The sequence below is a fragment of the Tauraco erythrolophus genome, chromosome 1, assembly GCF_009769465.1.
Source record: "Tauraco erythrolophus isolate bTauEry1 chromosome 1, bTauEry1.pri, whole genome shotgun sequence".
Classification (NCBI taxonomy): Eukaryota; Metazoa; Chordata; class Aves; order Musophagiformes; family Musophagidae; genus Tauraco; species Tauraco erythrolophus.
In genome coordinates, this window is record NC_141465.1 from 53846802 (window position 1) to 53865447 (window position 18646).

The 18646-nt window shown below is 38.5% G+C and overlaps 1 protein-coding gene across 4 annotated transcripts in view; it reads right to left on the reverse strand.

Annotated features, from left to right (window-relative positions):
• The window catches only part of TBL1X (transducin beta like 1 X-linked), a 143816-nt gene that overhangs the window by 88747 nt on the left and 36423 nt on the right, over positions 1-18646 (reverse strand). For 2 of the 4 annotated variants that reach the window (XM_086619058.1, XM_086619069.1), the window contains exon 1: positions 4476-4515. The exons of 1 other annotated variant lie outside the window; for it this stretch is intronic. The gene's annotated coding sequence lies outside the window, so the exon portion shown is untranslated. Of the gene's footprint in view, positions 1-4475; positions 4582-18646 lie in introns of those variants that run through there. One more of the 4 variants, XM_086619074.1, reaches the window with a different exon arrangement.

Below are 18646 nucleotides of genomic sequence, written 5' to 3' on the forward strand. Positions count from 1 at the left end.
ACTGACCAACAAAATGGTTTGGTGAGATCTAGTGCCAACAACATCTGTTGTTACCATACAGAAAGCTTCTCTCTCTGCCTCTGCAATACCATTGATAAAGTCCTGAATAAATTAAAATAAACTATTAAAAATCACTAATTGTAAAAAAAAAAAAATAAAAGTTGTTACGGAACAAGTATGCACAGGTATATTATAATACTTTTCAAACTCATGCACTCGCAAGCCAATTCTTTGATGCTATATTCTTTTGCTTTCCTTATACAAAATGCAACGTTGTTCTTACGTAAAAAGAAGACACATATTTAATCAAAATCGACCATCTTATTGCTGACCTATATACAATGAAACATTCTTCTCAATCGCACCAAATGAATGCTTCTGAAATGCTTCTAAAAAAAATACAGTTTGGGAAATATTTTTCAAAAAGAATATTGAACATTTTCCCATGTTAATCTGTGCCTGTGCAATTCTACCAAAAACAGTCACAACTCGCACTATCACGTTTCATTTGTGGCGTTTTTAAACTGCACCGATTCCAAGCTCCTTGAACAACAGAAACCTGTTCAGTGTATCAGCTGTTATGTTTGAAATATCTTCCACTTACATCCTAGCCATCTCGTTCTCAAATTCAATGTAACTAATTCATACAATAAACATCAATCTGGTAAAGGGTGATCCATTTCTTCCTAGGCATCACGCACATACTCCTACTCTTTATAACCAAACTCCCCCAACTCTTCATGTTTCCACATCTAATGTTGCCGCATCTCTCTGTATCATCTTGCTTTTTACACTCTAAGGTTTTCTAGTCAAGATACTGTAACTCTCTATGCATTCATACAACATATCACCCATAACCTTGATATTTTCAACCCTTTGTCATTGTCACCCCCATCGTATCAATAATAAACAATGAAAACAGTGAGAATGCATGGGTCAACATTAATATGACCATATTTTGTTAAAACATATTTTTATTAGTCTTGATAGCGATTTGGCCACGATTTTCAAAACCCACTACTAACTTGGGGAAATAATTTTGGTGCCTACCTAGCAGAAAGTAACTAAAGTGGTGTGACACTCATCATGTAAAAATTGTTGCCCTAGGTCAGCTACTAAACTAGTAAAACACAGGACTGAAAAAATTTCTGTGATCCAATCCCAGGCACAAAGGAAGATCCGCTAAAAATGGTCACTAACTTTGTAAAATCCTGATGGTTTTCTCTGCTCTTGGGTTTCCTCTGACTGGTTCAGACAAGTGATCGTTACAGAACTGCCCGAACAGATTTGCACTTCTGCTCCTAACAATTCTCCATAATCCAACGAGGAGTTTCTACAACTTTTAATGCCAGGAAGTTACCTGACATTTTCCTAGAGCTCCTTTCTTTGAAACCTGACGTTTTCTACCTGTATTGGCTCTGAATTCACTGCAGACTGGTTAGAGACATTCTCTCACGGAGAGGAAAGTCCCAGTGTTACTATGAGATGGAAAAGTTCTAAAGCACGTTCCATGCCACTCCCCATTACACAATCTCTGGCTAGTGTAACGTCAGCTGCTACATGTTTCAGAAGGAAAATGCAAAAGAGATCCTGGAGATGTGCCGGGTCTTCAGAGCGACCGAAAGTAAGAAGATTGATGATCAATTATTGGCTATGTATATGGTGAGCAGTTGAGAGGTTCTGGCCTGCAGAACAGCAACTCACATCCATGGCAAGAAGGAGCCCTATTTAGGGAATTCCCTATTTAGGGAATAAGCTTCATCTCATTGACATGTGGTTACTCTCTTTGGGTAAGGACAACATAGGGCTGGCAAAAAGCTTCTCAAGCAAACTTGGAGGTGTTACAGAAACAGATGCAATACAAACTTGACCCTATGTACGGACACCTGAGTGGAGAGAAGAATCAGAGGCCAAGGAAACAGGCAAGAGAGGCCATGAAGTCTTAAAAGGAGATGTTTTGTACAGTTGCTATCACTTTAAACTGTTGGGAAGATCTGCACTATTTAAACATTAAAATCAGTACTTACAACTTTTCAGGAAAAGAGAGCCAGAAAAAAAAAAATAGAAGATGGCCCTCTACAATACTGGCACCATTATCTCTCAGAATCACTGATAAGCCAAGAGGAGGAGATATTGAATTCATATAGATAATATGCTTGCAGATCCCAGAAGGATATGCTGTTGGTAAAATGAGATAAAGCAAACCACCAAACCGTATTAGAGAACTGGATGATCTGCTCCTTAAGTATGTATTTGTAAAACATAAAAAGAACTACAAAGGACATCCATCTGAGAGATGTAAGCTAGAAATGCCATGCAGTCAGCAGTAACACATCAGGTGCTCCCAAATTTTATTCCTAGAATACTTTTTCAAATATCAAAAGGATAATTACACTTTGGGCCTCTGCATTCAATACGTAAGGCTAATCACAAGCATGGAAGTTCACTGGCCCAGTAAACTAGAGGAAAAATCTGCATTTGGGAGAATGTACAGAGATGAACAGGTGGAAGGATTCTCTCCATCCCACTGCCACCAGGGACCAAAGACCATTATTAAATAGTCCAAAAAGGCAACATGTGGCAAAAAATCACACTTTAATTCTGGGTTAAAGGTAAAATTAGATTGAAATATACATTACATATTTAAAAAAAACAAACCAAACCAAAAACTCAGCTAGAAATTAATTCAAATAAGAAATTTTGGGCTAAAGAAAACAGACAGGAAAGTAGAGGGCCTCCAACTTCTAATTCATGTTTCAAAAGAATACAAACATGCTATGCAAAAAAACCCAACATATATTTTCTTCTCTGCAAGTAGAAAGAAAACATTATAACAGATGAGGAGGCCAAAGTGAATGTTAAAAGACAACTTTAAATTAGCACACCCAGATAATTTGTGCCTTAGAGTCCTAAAAGTGTTTGCGAGAGTATCATTTCAATGACGCTAATTTTCAATAAATACATTTTGGAACACCAGAGAAATTCAGTTACTGCTAGCATTTTCTGCCACTATTCGAAGATGGTAAGCAGTATGATCTCAGTAATTATAGATCTCTAAGCCATTATTAATCTCAGGGAAAATAACCAGCAAACTGATAAAGGATAAATTCACTGGGAAATGACACGAATAAAACTGATGTCAGTCAACACCACTTTATAGAAACTTGGTTGGTAAAACAGAAAGTTTGATTTAATCATCTGATAAAGTTACGAACTGTGGTCAATAGAAGTTACTCCACAAATGAAACATGCAGATTTTGAACACCATTTAGCTTACAGTCACACAACGCACAGAGTAAGAAATTATTATCAGTATCACCAAATATGATTAAAGTATAGATATAATATAGTAGCTGTTAACAGGAAATAATAATTGAAGAAGCGATCTACACTACTCCAATACAATCATCCAGTACTAGCCCAACATTATCTAAGGATATCATCGACACAAAAGTAAATATTGTTGATAGCAGTTTTAACACAAAAAAACGTCAGATTGGTTAATAAAGGTAGCAGAGTGGTTATTCAGAGTAATATGGATTGCTTTGTAAGATGAGGATGGTGTATTACACCCAAGTGGACTTACGTAGCAAGAAAGAAAGAACACAGGTCATACCCAGAAAATGGTACACAGAAAGCAGGGACATATACAAAACAAATACAATCGTTATGGTACAGAAACAATTCGATACAAATGCCAGTGAAACCTTATGACAAAAAGGAGTAATAAAACCCTCGCCCATGTAAGTGCATAAGACCAGAGATACTACTTTTGTTCACAGCACTAGTGATATTGGAATAGTGAAAACAGCTGTATAGCCCCGGCATTGTTTTCTCAAGATAGCAAATATCTTGTCTTTTCTTAACATTTTCTCTTAACCAAAAAAAGAGGAAGAACTCTGTGCCTCCTTCAGATGTTACCCAGAATGCTCCACACGCTGTTATTAGCACAGTGTGCGATTTAGAAAGTCGTGTGAAAAGAGCACAGCAGCAATCTGAAAAGGCTGCAGAGTACCAATGAACGTCACATGGACACAGAAACAGTCTCTGGTCCATTCCAGGAGGGTAAGCTCAAGCCTGATGTTAGTGACCAGGCAGTACTGACAGTGGTGCAGGTATAGAGGTAGGACAGATCTTAGCACTGATGTGTCTGGGCGTTATTTCCTACCAAAGTAATCACTTACCACCACTTAAAAGAATCATACAGTACTACTTTGCTTTGCTACACTGTGGTTCTTCAATCTGTAGCTTAAAAAACAACGTTGAATAAATGCAGACTTTTTGACAAACGCCTCCATTTGACAGAGCTGGACAGTCATAGCCTTAAATGGCAGCACCGGTAGAAGGACACCATCACGTATATGCACAGGAACTAACCACACGCGTGGCTTCACCAGGGAAAAGGCTGACAGGCAGCTGGACAGGAAACCGCATACTCGAGGTAAGCTCCTGTTTGGTGATTGCTTTTGGCTTACCTGGTCGTGAGACCCTTGAGCTGCTGAATGCTGCTCCTCGCAGGCTGCTGTCAAGAGTCTGGGGGTTTGAGTTACCATGGAGATCACCGCATCTGACAGCTGAGGGGGCTGCAAAGAGAGGCAGAGGTACCTGTCACACCGGTTTCCATCACCTTATCAAAACACGAGCATTTGACTCCCTTTGCTTTTGGTGTTTGCCAAGGTACCAGCTCCCAAGTCAGGGGCGTTGGCAGAACCGTAAGGGGAAACAACCCAGCACCCATCACAGAGAGAACGAGAAAGGCAAGGGCAAGCCTCAGGGACTCACAGCATTCCAGCGCTTTGCAAAGCCGTACACTTTTTCGGGAAAATCCTAATATACCCTGAGCTTGGCTCAATGATTTTTGCTCTCTTTGGTCAAATGTAACATGAGCAAGCAATTCCTCCAGAACCACCCCTGAGCACAGGACTGAAACGGCAGCGTGCTGCCTCCGAACAGTGGGGGACACACAGAAGTGCTCCCTGAGAAAGCGCCCAGTGGGGGACTGATTGAGCGTCACTTCTGTGCAAAAAGAAGTAAGTAGGCCAAAGAAATAACATTCCCGTATGTTTTTGGGGGAAAGTCTAAAGGAAAGCATTTACGAAAATCAAACATGAAAGATAGCCTGGCATTTTTCTGCAATAATAAACCTATTTGCCGACTTATCCATGCCTGCCATCCAGCATGATGAGTAAAGCCTATTTCATGTTTCCTCTGCTGTTCGACCACCGTGTGTCTTGACCAGTTTCCTACTCCTGCGTTTCAAGCCTTAAGTCCTATGCTCAGTTGTTGTCTATATAATCTAACAATTAAATGCAGTAAAGTGAAATGAGATATTAATTGGAGACTTTTTAAATTAATTATACTCTTCCATATGAATGTCTCACAGCTTTTAAAACTATACATTAAGGATAATTTTACGATATAATCAATCTAATAAACAATATATTTAAACACATCATCAGGAGAAGCTTTCATAAATCCGGTTCTAATTCTCAGTCTGCAGTACTACAACATGTTCTCATTTACATCACTGTGAGACACATACACCATCTAACCAAACAGAACTACTCACCTGAGAAAAGAGTTATACCTATCCTAATCAGAGGTGAATGACTATACAAGAGTCAAGAAATTACTATTTAAGTGTTACAAAGTACTAACAATACATCAGTTAGAAGGCTGTAGTTTTGCTGAGTTTGTCTACTGAATGCATATGAACCTCCATCTACCTGGCCACCTATATAATCACCTATCTAATTCTCAGATGGCAGACTGCTGTCATCTCTCCATCTTATTCTCGAATTGTCTCCCATCTCATTTTTTTGTGGAGCATGTTATGTTCACGCAAAATATAATATACTCAAAAAGTATAAATATAAAATCTGAAAATCCAAGCAACAATTAGAGGATTTTTCTGTTACAACTTCTTCATGCCTTATGGGAAAACAGTTAAGAGTGTTATTATATTAAAATTATCTCTATTCAATACTCTGACATTACGCTATGCAACAGTAACTAACACATATTGAAGCTGCTCTGATGACAAATACCAGAAAAATAACTGGCTCATCAGTGCTGATGGTTTCTGCAAGATTCATGGAGTTTAAACAACACTGTAAAATACCAGGTACTCATACTGTGTAGATGGAGGTACTGTTATTGAAGAAATTTTACTAATTCTTTCTGTGATAATAATACCCATAAATTGGCTGGGTCATGTTTTCATTTGTTCTGGTTACAAATCTTATGTACTGTACCACTGCTAGCTTTACCAGTGACGGGATTGCTTAAAGGCCATTCATCTTCCCAGGCTGACACAGAGCAGGTAGAAGGCAACAGTGCAGGCAGCACTGGTAACATCAGCTGGAAGAGTGAATCGAATCCTATGATAAGACCAGGCGTAGTTACCTTGCCAGACAACTTTTTGTTAAAAACGTTCATGCTGGCTGTCTACTGAAAAAGTTTTTTTGCGTGAAGACTAAAGCCAAGTAAATAAATGTTTTTCAAGAACAAAGCAAGGGGAAAGAGACAAATTAGAGATTAAAATACATGATTTCTTTATTATTCTATTATCCCTAAGTGCCAGTGACACTTAAACGTTACAAAGAGTTCCCTTAAGATTGGGCGACAGCATACACATGCATGGTTGTAATTATTTGTCATGCTAGCAGATGCCCCTATCCCATAGGCTTTACTCAACAATAAAAGAGTTTCTTAAAATCTAATTTCATACAGAAACCAGTGCTAATAAAAGCTTTGAAAAAAAACAGTACCCAAAGACAGAAAACGTTTTTTAAACTTTCATTTTTAAACTTTCATTGGTAGTATTAACATTACAACCTATCACTACTTACAACAGGATTCGGGTCTTCATGATTTAGAAAGAAATTGGAAAAAAGAAAGGACCAGACATTACAGAAGACAGATGCAAAAGTGATTACAGCGCTGTAGAAAATACTTTAATATGAAGTATTCATAGAGTTCAACTTGTATAGTTTATGAAAAAAAAAAAGACAGATGACCTGATTATAGCATCTAAGTGTTTTCATGGGGAGAAAATACTAAGCACCAACTGGCTTGTTAATCTAGCAAAGAAGGGTATACATAAATCGGCATCTAGAAGCTGATGCCAAATTCAAATGAGAAACAAAGCACATGCTTTTCACCACCTCTGACTAACCATTAACACAGCTATCAAGAAGACAATAAAGAGATTCTCCGTTTGTTGATATCAAGGTTTAGTGGGACTTTTCCAGCACATGAATTTTTGTGAAAATGCAAGTTATCCTGTAGTCATATACAAGTTAATGGGTTTCATACAGATAGGCAAAGCTTGCAATAAGGAGAAAGGGAGAGCAGATGAGGTAGTCACCTCTTCCTGGCCATAAATTAAGCATATTATGATCCGAAACAATTGTCTAGCTTTGTAACTAAAGAACTGGATAGTGATGAGTGCTGTGCATGCCAAGATGCTGGTGCTAGCACATACTTAGTGACACCTATGTGCATATGTACACACACATAGTAAGAGAGTGGGTGTGTGTTCAGGCCATATGTGGAGTCAGAGAATTACAACCATCCTTCCAGAGACAGGTGGACCAAATTCCACTGCAAATAATATTCTGGTTTCTAATTTAGGAAGCCTGTTCTTTCCTCCATGAGCTGAAAAGACTCGGTCACAGGAGAGCGTGAGCAGGAGCTCTCTTCACAAGGGTCACTTAGGATATCATTAAGACAACCGAAGGCAGGCAATGCCAATGCTGCTCTCTGGATCTGCACCGTTGCTCCACAGGTGTAGAACAACAAATAACATGCTTCATGTTATTAACTACTTGTCAGTCCCGTCCCCGTGGGTAGTAAGCTTTCTGGGCAGAAAAAGCTTCCTACCGTGGCATTTCAGTGGGTCCGACAAGCGGTTCCCCACCTCAGCTAAAATGCAGGTGCTGCTGACTCCCTACAACAGAAGCCTTACTCCGGGTATACAAGTAACATGGGCTTCTCCCAACAGGGGGAATGGGAGAAGAAAAGGAAAGAAGAAAAAGAAACGGCCGAAGTGTTACACTGAACTGCTCTCATAGTTAGAGACCTTAAAAATTTAATTCCTTAAGCAATGATAAGGAAAGATATTGGAAGCATCAATTTAGCTAGTGCTAGTGCTGTTGCCATGCCTTGGGCTGCTAAGCCACCACAAAATTTAACCATGCTTTAAATACCAATGAAAAATAATAGTTAAAAAACGTCATTCATTTTCACTGATTGCAATCTGGTACATCGGGTTTGACTTTGGATGTTGCATTACTTTTGAAAATACAAGTGTCAGCCAAACTGTGCAAATAAGTCCATCGATCCCCGCATCTCTCAGCTGCTCTATCAGACACAACCTCCGTGAAGCAGAACCATGGAAAACATTGACATCCAACTCGCACGCAGTCAATACAAAAATCCTTGTTTACATCAGAAGTGCAAATTTAACTGAAGAATACAAATGTTGCCTCTCACCCCTGTCCCCACAGCGCTGGTCAGAGAGCAGCTGCCTGCCGGGACACAGCAGAGCACGAGCTCGGTGGCTGCCATGGCACACGGAACCATTAACGTCGAGAAGCCAATAAAGTGACAGTCTCTTAAAGGAGGCCTCAATTTGGTGCCACAGATGAAATACTGTATTTATCCACTGCTTCATATGTAGATTTCCTTTTGCAGGCACCTGCGTAAGCTTAGGAAACTGAAATCGGGGGCCAGATTTATAGGAGGCACTTGAAGTTATCAGCTGTGCAGGTGGCTAGAGGTAAGAGCATCTAAAAAGTACAGTATGTTTTTGTAAATCCTACTAAATTTCTCTAAACAGATTTAGATACTTAAATATTTTCCAGTTTGATTCATGTTTAAATAGTATTTCTGCATAGTTTCAACTAAACTGTTTTATTTTTACTAGACAACATGAGGAAAAACCAAGCCAGTGACATTATTATTCTGTTTCATCACATTTCTCTTTACACTGTTCCATAATAAAAAAACATTAATTGAGTGACTAATTTATTATCCTCCTTTCTGGCTTTTAAAGGCATAGCAGAGTTTAAATGATAAACAGACCATCTTCAACAGACACTGAACTACAAAAGCATTTTTGAGACATTTCACTGTATCTCTGGGAAAGAAATGCAGGATACCTAGTGGAAAACATTAGTATTTTGCTTTCTTTCAAACTGATAAACAGCTTTAATATTTTCAAACAACTCCCGGGGGATTATACTTGTAGTAAACCAGGACTATATGGAAGATTCCAATAGGACGTCAATAATTACGCCATGCTTCTGCAAAAAATAACCTAAACTGTATATTCCAAAGCAATTCCTAAAAGCGTATGAATCAGTAAGAGAACATTCCAACATTTGCAAAATTTCTGCTGACATGCTGGGTTTTTAGTTTCTGAAAGGATTAACATTATATATACAAAAAAATATATAGAATCACAGCAGTGTAACCACAGCTGTGGCTACCCCTGGGGCATGGCCAGTGATGAGCCTGCACAAGGATCACGGATAACACCACAATCACATGGATTCAAAACCAGGACTACCATTTTCAACACAGCACAACGCGCCGGGTTTCTCAATCGTGTTTCCACAGAATACCTACGCACTGGAACTTCAATCTCTGTTCAGAATCCCCCCTCCAATGCCTGCATATTAATGTATATGTCCTAAAGTCTTATAGAGTAAATAAATACTATTTAATGGCTTGCTATGATAAAATATTTCCTCTCTAGACACGTACCTATCTTTACTCCATAGCCGCCTCCTTTAAAGGAAATCAGGAGGGTTTTTTAAAATTTTAAATCTACCATAGACAAATGCTCAGATTTGACGAAGGAAGCAAAGTCATGAGTCAGTCAGAAATCAGAGAGTCAACTTTGAAATAAATATTCATTATAGTACTAGTGCAAAAAGTTTTCCAATGGTAAAATCTGAACCAAAGCAACACAAAAATCTCAGAAATAACATCTTCCCAGAAAAACTTAAAATACTTAAGACTTGAGAGCCTCTCCCCAGAATACAGCACTCTTTCGGGTGCAGCTCAGAGAGTCTGGGCTGCCACTTTGAAGCAAGTGTCTCGAGGGAACTCAAAACTGCAAGTGGAAACTCTTTTCATGTTTCATCTTAACTAACTCTCTCAAAGCTAGTGGATGTCATGAAATTAAGAATTTCAGAAGCACGGTCTCGTTAACTTGGCTATATTCTGCCATCCCTTTTATGCAGGCTTCTCCAGAGATAAATTCATTCTTAGCATCCTGAACAGTAACTCAATACAGCCGGTCTCAGAGCCAGGCTGGAAACCACAGTTACAGCATCAACTCTCAAAATTATTTACCACAGTCAACATTTTGCCTGCACAGACGCTTCAACAGCTTTAGCTTTTTTCTGCTTCAGCTGTGTATTTGAATGTAGCAGATATTCTCTCTATCACGCATAATAGCTTCGGAGACAGGAGATACATGAGCTATCTACCATTATTTGATAGGCCAGCACTTTCAGCAATAATGGTGAATTTATGGAAAGCTTAGTTGTCAGTAACCAAGGCAGGTACCAATACTGAAAATACTTAGTAATGCAACAGGATTTTTCACAGTACACGGATTCATGGGTGCTGTGACCTACAACACCGCAATTCTGATAATTTTTTATCAGAAAGATATATACGTATTAAACAGCACAACATTTCTTTTACCAACCCTCAGGCAAATCAAATGCTCTCTTTCTAATTAACAAGTCCAGATGAAAAAATATACCTCTCTCTTGACAGTAACTCACAAGATTCTGCTCAACTTTATAAAACATGAAACAAAAAGCACAGCATGTCTAGGACCGTTGTGACGGAAAACATAAAGAAAAGTGCTTAATTATTAAATCTGTGATACTGCAGGTAAGTGGGATGGAATGATCCCCTTCGGAAGCATTGATGTGTAATCCTCTCATTTGTTTATTTAACTCTACCTTGGGCAAAAGCATAGAAGAAGAAACAGAAAAGAAGACATGTAGTCTCCTTTGCATTGCCCTAATGATCACCATTAACTGATGTTAAAAGTAAGTGCAAGCTTAAAAAGAAAGCCACACAATTCAGTTTAATTCATGTAACTTTTGCCCTGAGTAGATCTGTCACTCTAACCTAAGACACGAACTTTCAAGTCTTTGGCCCTCACTTGTGCAAATACCACATTGCTTTCAGTGTGCACATCTTGGAGGTGCCCAACTGCAGAGCATTACGTGAAAGGATTTGTTGTTTCCCACATTTGGACATGCAGAGCGTCTACAGCTTTCTTGAGGTGCATCGGTAATGTGAATTGCAGCCCAGAGCAAAGACAGAGCTAGTACAATTTTCTTAAACAAGGTATAATATGTGGAGCCAATATCATCAGCTTCGTTTTGGATTAGCTGTAGTTTCCAAGAAATTTTGAAGGCGGGATACAACGGGCACTGTGTTAATACAATCTTGATGTTGCGGAGGCATAAATAATGGTTGCAAGGTCAGGCTCTAGGAGAAACGACTACAATCAACTTACTAGGATCAGAGATGGCAGGCACTTGGGACATGCCACAGGGTATCTGGGGAGCGGCATGTCCCCAAAGTACCTTTTGGGACTTCGTCTTGGGTGGAACTTCAGCTACACATTACTGTAACTAGATGCATATATATGGTAATTAATATATTTAAGTCGTGTTTTCCCCTTACATTACAGCAATTGTATGAAACACTCTAGGCTAGAAGCTGCTGAATCAGGAAATGGATCAGAAGCTAACTAAAATGTCTTTCTAGTTATCGATTCCTGCTCTCTGTTTCATGTCAGCTTCCTAGAATCCATCCAATACGAGCATGAAAGGGTAATGAGTTTCTGAACACACACTCTAATAGTGCACACTGCATCAAAGCTTTCAGTAATTGCCTGGATGCTGCTTCCCAGCAGTACTAAACAACTTAAATATAATTAGCTAGAAGCCCTACGGGCTGCATTTCCCCACTGGAACACCTCTTACACTAATCCATTTATCAGGCTGACAGATGACTGAATCACTGGTACCATGGACCCATTCTAATAATAATATTTCTCAAGCCAACATTTTAGTTCGTTCCTTATCTGGTACATTTTCGCAAAGAAAAAACCTGCATTATTTAGAGTGGGGAGAGAACCAAACATACAACGCATTTATCTCTTCCCAGTACTGAACGATGTTATATGTTTGATTACCACACTAAGTATAAAATGCTGGAGCTATCAGGCAGAAAATGGAAATGAAACGTATGCATTATGGAATCGTACAATGCCAAAAATAACAGGGAAACACACAAACACTGAAAGGACTTTTGGAAGTTTTCCAGCCATTCAGACGTTTTCAGAAGTTTGGATATGAGGACAGTTTTCAGGGTACCCTTCCTGAACACGGCCTGACCATAACTGTCAAGCCAAAATTTCTCCATTTGTTGTACATCCTTCTGAATGATAGGTGACAAAACTTTGCTTGCTTTGCAAGCTGCTAGAGAATTCTCATAGAAATATAAAAAAATATTTAATTTCTTGGGCAGAGTTTTCTAAAACGAAAACTATTTTATCATTGTATCCCAGTAGCTTTTATTTCCAGGCAGGCTCCAGTAACTGGATCTCTGCAGGGGCTGAAATTTCAGGGACTGCAGGCAACGTCTTCCCAAACATGCCACGCTGTTGAAATGAAGTATTTGTAAAAATACTCATATCTCATCAAATTCTCTCAAATGATGAAAAAAATTACTCTAGGATGTTACGCTCTTATTCCTTTCTAACAAGTTGTGGGAAACAAAAAGGAGCAAAGCTGGTAACGGCCAGGAAGAAGATCTAGAAAAAGAGAGGTTTTAACAGATGGCCTTCTTCTGGACCTGTTATACAGCAGTCAATAATCCATACTGTGGGTTGGAATCACCAGGACTCAAATGGAGTGGTAGCTCTGTTTATCTGGTTAATTTTCCCTGGACGTTTTCATGAGGGACACAGAAAATCTTGATGTTGTAAAGCTGACAGTCAACATTCATGAATTCTCTTAAAAATAGTACTTCAAGTTAATGTTAACCCATAGCCTCATCCTTTTACCTGGAAAGATGGCCGTCAGTATGAATTCAATTCCAAAGAGTGACTACAAACGCTGTACTTAAGTATGTAACAATGAAAGAGATAATTGAAATACAGTTATTTAGGGATCAGAAACTTATTTAGCTTGTGAATCAAGCAGCAGCAAGATGAGGTACAGCCAGCAATTCCCTGGATCACAGACCAACCATCCATCTCAGAGCAGGGCCAAGGAACAGCAGCTACTCGGATGTTACCAGACTTGATTTTTGAAAACGCAATCACAAGTGTTTACACTGCCTGGTAAAGTACCTAGCAGGTTATTAAATACTGAGCTGTTGGAGATGTCTTCATGTGAACTCAGGAGCAGAAATCTCAGTTTCACAAGCACTCTCCACCCACTCCTTCCCTCTGGCCTGAAACTGGAAAACTCATCCCAGAGACATTCACACTTGCACATCAGCCAGCCAACTTCCCTGTCATTCAAATCCAGCCTCTTCCTTCCCAGCTTCATCTCCTCTGTTTTGTATATTTTCTACTTCTACAAAAGAGCAGACAGTATCTCGAGCAAGGGCTGCCCTGAACCATACGAACATCAACACTTGTCAGTCACGCTTTCACATGAAATGCAGCATTTCACACTCCTGTTTCCACAGGCTCCTTTGAAAGGCAGTGGTATTGAGCAGAACAAACATGGGATCTAATCAAAAGAACACTTTGAAGCTAAAAATGTTGAAAAATCTTCTCCTGTGTTAGCCATTTTTAATAAAACAGTCATGAATTTCCTAAGTAAGAAACTGTCTTTGTCAGGAAGGGAATGTAACACTACTTTAATTTGTATGTTCTATGAAACAGTTCTCTATATTAGTCAGTGAAGCTGAATTTCCTGGGTATTATTTCTCACTTGAGACAATTCTTTAATTCTTGAGGTAAATAGTATCTCTTTAAAGCACTTCCAAAATTATTACGTAAACAGATTCTTCCCTTTATTTTAAGCCAGGGGCAAATACGCAAGCAGCTTTATAGATAAATAGTTGCACTAAATTCTTGGAGTTTTTTAATAGAAGCAGAAAAAAGAGTTTGAGTAGAAGACAGGAATCATCTAAGAATAAGGCTTACAGCCAGAGTCATGCTCCACTAACAACCACACTTTGTATGGTTGGCAGCGTACACTTGGAAGGACAAGGCATGCTAAGCAGTCAGATACTGCAAAAATGCAGACGGTATTATGAGTGCAAATAGATGGCTGTTCTAAAAAGCACAGCAGAAGTGACTTAATACATAGAACACTTATTTGTAACATCTATTTGAAAGTTAGATTTTTATATGCAGGAACTAGTATCTTCAGCATTAGGAAGATACTGAATTTTCTTGCAAGACTTCGGTGCAGTCTCCATCTTCGGATTTTTCAAGTTCTGACTGGGCCAAGCCCAGAAGAGAATGGTCTGTTCCCAGAGCTGACCCTGCTTTGAGTCAGGCATTGGACTAGAGACCTCCTGAGGTCCCTTCCGACTTGAATTATCTTATGATCCTATAATAATAATATCTCCATATTAAAATTACATATTTTCTATGTACATAGAAAATAAGCAGCTTAATAAGAAGTGTATGGGTGCAAACTTGCATATTGAACCCAGACAGACCCAAGGTCTTAAAGATACAGAACAGGAAATGTTCTTTCTGATCACACAAAGTTTATGCTGGTAGAGCAGCTATAACAAAGCTGAAGACTGATGACTAAAGACACAGAATGTTTTTGTCATACTGCAGATTACCTTCCAACATTGCCTGTTCCTTTTACCTAAATCACTTGTAGAGCTATAGGAGTAAAAATTATTTATATTAAATTAAATTACCATTTAACTATGTGAATTGTAATCCTCCCCCAATTAAAATGAGGACATACAGTAATGGGTTATACTATTCCAGATATCAAAAACAAAGCAGAGAATACTGGCTAGAGAAATATACTAAATGAAAAAAAGAGCAGGAACATGAATTTATCTGCAGTAAACAGGGCTGTGAAAAACCTGAGCACTTCAAAACATGCAGACAAAAAACCCTCCAACAAATGTCACACAGACTCTGGAGCAAAAAGCACAGGTCTGGCAGCTTCTTTGTTTCAATCCCTTGAGCTGGCCAGTAACCTACATATTTCACCACATTTGAACTTCTAAATAAAATACTGCAAGAGTCAGCAGTAGAAGTGAAATTCCAGGAAAAAAACTTTCAAAATTATCACCTGCATGATACAGTAAATAACTTCTCTAAATTTTGGTCCAGCTGATTGGTTAATCTGGTTAACCTGATGGTTGATACTACACGTCTCATGATCATATGCCTTACAGGAGTAGATGAGTATCTATACCCCTACGCTGAGACTAAATTCACCTCTTTTGACTGGTATATGTGAGAAAAGTTTGTTTGCATAACGAGATTGCAATAAATTCTTTTAACGAATTTCAGTAAAGTATTACTGAAGTATTTCACAATGTATGTGATGTTTTATGCTTTAACACAATTCTGATACCATGAACAGTATGATCTAACCATCTTTGGTTTGCTTTATTTCATATTCCCATCTACCTGAAGAGGTATTTTAGCTAATAAAGCTCACAGATTTGTAATGACTGTCTAGTCTGTACTTTATTGAAGGGACACACACAAAGAGTAGTCAGGATCTTAGTAATTTGTTATCTAAATGTTTTAGTCAATACATAGTTTATATTCTCTATCTCATAGTACGTTCAGACATAGTAAAGTCTGTAAAGTGTTTCCCAAAGACATTACGAAAAATCTGAAGTGTCAGAGCTCAGCTTAAAAAAAAACCAACATAAAACCACACCAAAGCTTGACAATTCAACTAATTAGTTAAACCTGCTGAAGAGGGAGAAGGACTTTTGAAATGTGGAAAAAGGCAGAGTTAAGTTGCTTTCCTTTTTTCCTGAAGCTTCCTTCACCTTGCCACTCCAGCATGAAAGCCCAAAGGTCGTGATTCTGTTGCTCCAAAGATAATTTCTTGAAAGAATGCAAGGACCAAAGAACTTAAGAATGGAGTGAGGAAAATGCTTCTTATTACTTTCAGCACCATGAAGTGTCTTGCAGTGTTAAATGCTTACCTCTACACCAACTTTATTTAATAAATTCTTCTAGCTCTGTTCAATAAATAATAGGGTTTGGTTTCTTTTCAAATGCTGAAGCGAGAAATTAAGAACATCTGAAAGCCATACAGATCAGGACAATAACCCAAATTACAACACAGACTGGTTAATTTTGTATATATACTTGTATGTCCTGACAATAACACTGCACATTCATGTACATTTTATACTACTGAATTTTATGTAGCCAGTATATGATATTACTTTTAGTCAGCATTAAAAGGTGATTTTTCCCAGGGTCTGAGAAGTGCAATTACCATTGACTTCAAAACAAAAGAGACATGGCCTGCAGCTCTGGAAAATATGTCAGTCTTTTCATCTTGGAAACTAAACTCTCCTTCTGCAAATTGAAAAAACTATGAAAAGCGATAGTAAGGATTTGCACAGAAAGATACCTGCTTTTATTATGCTTTATTAAATGAAACAGAACCTTTTTATTTCATGACAGAACATGTCAGGGATTTTCATGCCACTTAACTTTGATTCCAATTTAAGTATATGTATATGGATGCTGATGCCTAAAGCTGAGATGCATGAATATTCAGTCCTCATTATAGTGAGAGGTTTTCTTGTATTATGTTAGCAGGAAAAGAAGGACATTCTATCAAAAGATTCACTGAAGTCAAAGAATTATAGTAACGATTGCAGCAAGAACAAAAGGATCATTAAGACTCTATTTGCATCTCAGTTTACAGATTTTGTTTTCTTTACATCTAAGTGTTTTGGTGAGATGGAAGGTGTTATAGTAATTTTTTGCCATAGCCTTTGAAATTACTTAGGAAAACCATGAGACATAGGCTAAGAAGCTTTGAAGATCTGCTTAGAAATTTTGGAAGATAGTCATTAAAAAGTTAAATTTAATCAGGGTAGCAGTAAGTCTAGCCATATTCCCCATTCTGCCCACTACAGTTTGTAATTTCAGGCCACAGTCATGCTTCTTGTTCTGAGTGAAGCTTCACTGGTGTAGCCTTATTCCCTTGCTTCTCGTAATCACTCTTCCCTCACATTCCTGCCGAACATTGCTGCCCCTCAGTATCTGTGGAATAACTGCTTATGTCAAAACGACTCTGATTAAAATAAGAGTTCAGAGGGTTGGTGTTAGAAAGTGTTTAAACTAACCTAGATTATAGTGAACAAATCAGGTTACGGAGTGACTGCATGATCAACTAAGTCTCGTGGGAGCAATTCTGAACAATTGTGAACAGTGGGGGACAGGAGCCTATTCAGTCAATTCAGCTGCTGGCAGAATAAAATGTGGGAGACACAGAGAACTGCCCTCATTCTTAGGTTTTGTCCCTTTCTTGACTTTTCCCAATATCTACAATCTTAAAATCCTTATTCCTTATTCAGGCTGCCAAGTTTCCCCAAAGCAATTACCTCTCCAGCAGTACTGTGTTCAGACCTGTACAAAAGTCAAGGCAAATCGACACAGTAGCTAAAAAAACCCACCCAAAGCAAACGCGCCCCCCAACCCCCACCCCACTAAACCAGCAACGAGCTTAAACACAGTCATCTTGGCGTCCTCAATTCACCTTGTTATTGCACCTCCAGTTGCTGCAGCACAGACGGGATGCACCATCTCCCACTGTTTGGGGGCTGCCCCTAAAGGTGAGCCATATGTTTTGCAATACCTAGAAACAGCAGGATAAGATAAGGAAATCTCTGCAGCCTTAAGGCAGAGTTGCTTTGATTTCACTGCGTTGTGTCCTGCCCTTTTTTTTTTTTTTTTTTTTAAGTGAAAGCTTTTGCAATCTAATTTATCTGGGTTAAGCCTACCCGAAAAAAAAAAAAAAAACAAAACCAAATACTGTGTTTGGGGGGGTGTGTGTATGCGTGCACGCGTGTACTGCCTAGGAAATCTCCTGTGTTATCTGCCTGCGTAACATTTTACCTTCCACTAGACAAATATATTTTTAAACAGTCTGGAATCAAAACAACATTCTCAGCATTCAAGACATTCTGTCATCACTGCCCATTTGTTGCCCTCTAGGTTTCTCAGCTGGCAAATCTCCCATTTAAGGAATTATCAGATTCATCTGCTTAGACAAGGCTGCAAAATGAAATGAAAAGCTGGATTATTCTAGAGAACACATATTTTTCTTTCAGGGCAGAAAATCTAGTGCATGAGAGTTGAACATTAACAGCAAATGGATCCAATCTCTCAGGCTTCACAATTCTACCTCACTATACTCTGCGAAATCTAATTTTGACTAAGGAGCCACAACATTTTTCTTTACATTTATCCTTTACTTCTTTAAATGTGTTTATTGCCACTTATTATGTTAACCTGTTTTGGAGCCCTAAATATTATGCTCATAGGTGATTTTTTTTCCTACTGTAGCTCTAGTGAGCATGCCGCTTGTGCATACTGCTGCTTCTACATAATTTTTCATAAAGA